The sequence below is a fragment of the Stylophora pistillata genome, chromosome 2, assembly GCF_964205215.1.
Source record: "Stylophora pistillata chromosome 2, jaStyPist1.2, whole genome shotgun sequence".
NCBI lineage: Eukaryota > Metazoa > Cnidaria > Anthozoa > Scleractinia > Pocilloporidae > Stylophora > Stylophora pistillata.
The window spans coordinates 42707758-42713097 of NC_142520.1; the positions used below are offsets into that span (position 1 = coordinate 42707758).

The following is a 5340-nucleotide window of genomic DNA, read 5'->3' on the forward strand; positions in this document are numbered from 1 at the left end:
CGGTGGATTGTGATGGCCTAGAAGAAGGTCGTTGGGAGTGATCGGTGGTACTTCCCAGATATCATAGGAACTGGGGTACAGTGGTCGTTTGTTGACTAGGCAGGTAACTTCTGACAAAAATGTTCTCCATTGTTCCTCGGAATATGCTTGGTTCTTGCAAGTGGCGTTAAGTGCTAGTCTGACTGACCTAATTAGGGTCTCAACAACTCCGTTTTGGTGACTCGCATGTGGTGTGTTCCACTCCCATCTGAACTCGCAGCGAAATTTATCGGAGAGGACTCTCTTTATCTTAGGAAAATCTTAGTTCTGTGTGGTTTCTTTTAGGTAACCTTGGGCACCCACAAAATTTGTTCCATGGTCTGACCAGCATACACTGGGGTATCCCCGAAGGTAGGCAAATTGTCGAAAGGCCATCAAGAATGCATCTGAGGTTTTATCAGTGACCAGTTCTAGATAGATCGCATGTGATGTCATACAGGTGAAGATGATCACTTGGGCCTCTTTTAGAGTCTTGCGGCCAAGCTTAATCTGTATTGGTCCGAACTTGTCCATGGCAGTGTTTGAAAATGCCGGGAAGCCAGCTGCTACTCTTAGGTTTGAAATCTGTCCCAGGAGCTGGTTGAGGGGCCTTTTCCGTAGTTTTCTGCATGTGACACACCTTGAGGTGACGGTCTTAGCCATTCTGCGGAGTCCAATGATCCAAAATCCTTTTCTGGCCTGGTACATTAAACTCTTATAGCCACAGTGCCCAAGTCGTGCTAGGAGAGCACGCAGAAGCAATATTACAAACGGGTGGTAAGATAATAAGCTTTCTCAATTCTTCAGAGAGACATCTGACAACTTCAAGACGACCATGCGCACGAAGGAGGCCGTCTTCACCCTTCTTTGCCACCAGTTTCTTATCCAATCTCCCTTTGTTGACGGGAAATTCACTCCACTTCAGAAGACGGGCCTCGGCAGCCTTCAGTTCCGGAACTGAAATGGGTCCTGACCTCGGGTTTATTTTTAGTGCGTTGCGAATAAAACTACGGACGTAGGCAAGAGTTCTCCGTATTTTGGAGTACGTAGAACAAGTTTTCAACGAATGTGAAAGGATAGGACCTTCAGATTCAGGCTGATTTAGTTCAGGGCATACTTCTGCGAGAGCATTGTAATGTTTACTGGCTTTCTTCTCTTTTTGAAATACTTTCTTCTTTTTTAATGGTTCGGGGTCGTCCACGTGAGCGTTAACTTGGGTGTGGTCTTGAAAGTTGGGCCATTTTTCTTCTGGCAACTTTAGGAAGGATGGTCCCTCCGACCACTTCACGAGATGGTTAAGATGGATTCCTCTCGTTAGAGCATCTGCAGGGTTATGGTTAGACTTGATGTAGCGAATTTGGTGTGCCCCATTTGACTCTTGGATTTCTGCCACTCTGGTAGATACAAAGGGTCTGAATTCCCGTGCTAGCGTTTTGACCCAGGACAAAACGATTGTTGAATCGACCCAGTAGAATCTTTCCCAGTATTGGGCTTTTGTCAACTCCAAGGCCTTTACACATGTAACTAACATCCTTGCAAGTGCTAAACAGCCCAACAGTTCTAGTCTCGAGATGCTTTTCTTCTTCAGCGGTGCGACGAAAGCCTTTATCATGACTACAACACATTGGTAGTCTCCACCAGTAAGTTTCCATCGTTGGAAGATTACAGCACCATAAGCCTGTTCCCCAACATCGGAGAGTCCGTGAGTTTGAAGCACGCCCGCTGCATGGTTTGGTTTTACCTTACGGTCAAACTGAAATGACAAGAGATCATTTATGGTCTTAACATTCTCTAACCATGTTTGCTGAATACTCTCGGGAAGGATGTCGTCCCAGTTGTAACCTGAACTCCATAGTGCTTGCAGATCAATTCTGAACTTGATAATAACGGGTGAAACAAGACCGATGGGACCCTAGAGTTGAGCGAGAAATTTCAGACAGTTTCTTTTGGAGAAGCCCTCCAATAGGCCAACCGCGTTTTCTTTCTTGAAGGTAAAGTTATCTTCTTCTTTATCCCATTTGTGGCCAAGCAGTTCTGTAAATCTTTCACCTCTAGACGGATCATTTCCGAGCAGTTGGAGTGCCAAGCCTTAACTTGAAACTTGCCTTTTCCGAGGATGGTGTCAATTTCTTTCGTTATTTTCCTGGCTTCTGTTGAGTTGCTTTTGGAGCCTGCGATATCGTCCACGTACACGTGATCTCGCGGTTCCTGGGATGCATCCGGAAATTCGACTTGTGAGACTTTGGCTAAGTAATTGATGGCGTTTGAGGCGATGTCTGGTGCTGGCTTCTCGTTGAAATTTAAACTGAGCCACTAAGAGACTGAGGGCGTTTCAGTTTTGTCGCTTCTCTACAAGAACCTATGGAAAACTTGGTCGTCAGAGTTCACTAGAACTTGATTAAACATTTTTCGGATATCACCCGAGTAAGCCACTTCGTTCCATCGCCAGCCCATAAGTACATTGGGAAGACTGTTAATGTAATTAGGTCGTTTCTCAAGGTGAGCGTTCAGGGAAAGACCGTCGTGACCCTTTGAAGACGCATCGAAAACAAGGCGGACCTTAGTGGTTTTCTCTGGTGGCAAGCCTGCTTGTAAAAGCAGATACCATTCAGGTTGGCTGTGATCAACTTCTTCTGTAGGAACTTTAATTATGAAGTCTTGTTGCAACAGCTTTTAGACTTCGTCATTTACGATTTCGAAGCATCCTGTTCTCTGGAACGATTTCTCGGCAGACTGCATTCTTTTCAGGGCAATGTTATAATTGCTGCGTTTTGGGGGTCCATTCTCATTCCAAGGCATTCTTACTTGGATTCTCCCATCTACCAATGTAGTTGAATCAGACAGCGACTTGACGAACTTGTTTTCTCGTGGCACGTTCTCACTACATATACACAGTTCTGTTGGTTTAACTCCCAGCGTGTCCTGATAAAGTAGTTTCTTAAAGTCGTCTTCAATCCTCACTGTTCCAACTGCAATGGACTGTATCCTGTAACTGTTAACTTGTCCTAAGACGTACCAACCGAAGCAGTTGCATTTGGAAATCGGCTCTCTAGGTTTACCTGACAAGGTATGAATGTCAACGAATGCATCGACGAAATCTGTACCAACTAGAAGATCTATTGTTCCCCCAGATAGATGCAGTTTGTTCGCCGCTGGTTTGAGATGAGGGAAGTTTTCAATAGTTTCCTTCGAGATCGTCTTCGCGGCACTACAAGGTTTCTTTATAGCGTATACTTCCAGTGTCTTTCTGATATCCTCATCTATGGTCGAGGTAATATTTATCTCGATGATTTTTGAAGCTTCAGACCTCTTCTCTCCACCTGCTAGATTCATAGTAAGATGGTAACTGTCCCAGCTATTCCAAGTCGTTCAGCTGCATTCTTTGATAGCAGACTTGTGTTTGATCCGGAATCTATCATCGCTAGTATTTCAACAAGCGTTCCACCTGAGTCCATAACTTTGACGTTTTGGACAGGACATAAACCAGTTATGAGCTTGAAATATTTCTTCTGGTTAGTGGCGCAGTTGGTATTTCCTTCTGCAGGAATATCTTGCATTCGGAAAGGCACTGCGCGCGCGCTTAAATTCGAATTAATCTTCTCGTTGTGAAGAGAATGGTGGTGGTTCTTTTTGCATTTCTCGCAGGTAGTACCGTCCGGCTTCCTGCAGTCGTTCGTATGATGTGGCCTGAGACATTTTCGGCATCTGTTGCTCTGTTTGACTACGTCCCCTCTTTGATTTACAGTTGAACTTTGATACAACGGACAGGCCGCTAAATGGTGCTTCGACGTACAACCGAGTGGACACGCTTCTTGCTCATTGTTTGCTGCGTGGTTATCTGTTCTTCTAAAGGTTGGTCCTTGGTGGGTACGTTCTTTTTCGTCGGCGTTGTCATTGTCTCGTTTTCCTCTGGAGCGGAGGGTTGCCTCTCGATGTAACCAGGTTACGAGGTTTGACACATTCTCTTCCTTTCCCGCTCTTTGCATCTCTCTTCCAAAGTTTGTGTTGTCTCTTTGATCGAGCTTCGATAATAGCTGAGACATGAAAAACGGAGCTTCTGACGCCTCTAACACGACGCAGCCGCTGTCTTTCATATCACTGACAAATATGGAAATCGTCATGGCGCAACGCGTGAGTGACTTGCAGTCTCGTTTAACTTGTTTCAAATTGTTCATTTCAGCTAACAGTTCGTCCATAAGTTTTCGCTCATTTGCGAATTTATTTTGGAGAATTTTCCCAGGCTTGGTCAACATCTTTACAAGTCTTGACTTGATCTGTCCAGAAGAAATCCTTAGGTATTGCTTTTCGGAATCTTTTAAGTTGTTCATCTTTGTCTTGTCCATATTTTGCCATACAGTGTCTAAACTCTCTTTTCCACTTCTGATACGTTCTGCGACTTCCGTCCCAGATCGGAACTGTCAATCGCTCAAGGCTGCTGGGTTTCGATCCCATTGCAATGGCCATTTTCTCAACTGCAGAACTCATCGTTTTCAAGGTTTCTTTGTGGTCAGGAACATTAGGATGACTATTTTCGCTTTGATACGCTGCGTATTTCGAGGCGATTTGAGGAAAATCAGCTTTTACTTTGTCCCAGAGTTTTCTGTTCATTAACACCAATTCATCTTCCGATGAAACGCCTTCTGCAATTAATTTGTCCGAGATCACCTCTTGCTGCTTTTTAACAGATCTGTACTTCGATTCCACTAAATTGAACACTGTTTCGAGTCTTTCAAGTCCCGGTCTTATAGCGAATATGGATTCAAATTCTTCCATTGTTAATTTTTCCCGTGAGGGTTTTTACATCAACTCTCGGTGGCATTGCGAGGTTGCTGTTCTTTCACCAAAAGTGTAGATTGAAATATTTTCTAGAACGGTCAGTCGCTCGCTTTTGGGCAGTCGTTTGTTCTGGAAAATGAGGCGTTTCTTTCGTGACCCGGCTGTAACGGATTCCAAGGTCGATCAGTCGCTTGTTTCGCTATCAGTTGTTCTTTAAAACCAGTAGCTTTGCCTCACGATGCTGTCCTTCGGGATTTTGAAGTCGATGGTGTAACTTTCAATTCGTAGAATTTATAACTGATTCGCGCGTTCAACGTGAAGCGTTACTGTAGCTTTAAAGGTTACAGATGTATGGTGACCCGTTTATTTTCGTACTAGTTGCCAGAGGAAGCAAGTCAAACTAAAAAAACAAATACATATTTTTTTAATTACAGAATAACATTTGAGAGTTCAACGAAATGTAACTTACAATTCGTAGGGCATTCCATACATCCTATAGATCTTTACGTTATATCTCTGGCTGACCGTTATTTTTAATATTGGGTT

At 44.0% G+C, this 5340-nt stretch overlaps 1 non-coding gene across 1 annotated transcript; it reads right to left on the reverse strand.

Annotated features, from left to right (window-relative positions):
* Positions 1-733: 733 nt before the first annotated feature.
* On the reverse strand, positions 734-4371 carry LOC111319199 (uncharacterized). The gene is made up of 3 exons (XR_015996822.1): positions 2710-4371; positions 2068-2304; positions 734-1930 (listed from the first exon to the last, which is right to left on the reverse strand). It is a non-coding gene; the product is annotated as an uncharacterized LOC111319199 (transcript).
* Positions 4372-5340: the final 969 nt, after the last annotated feature.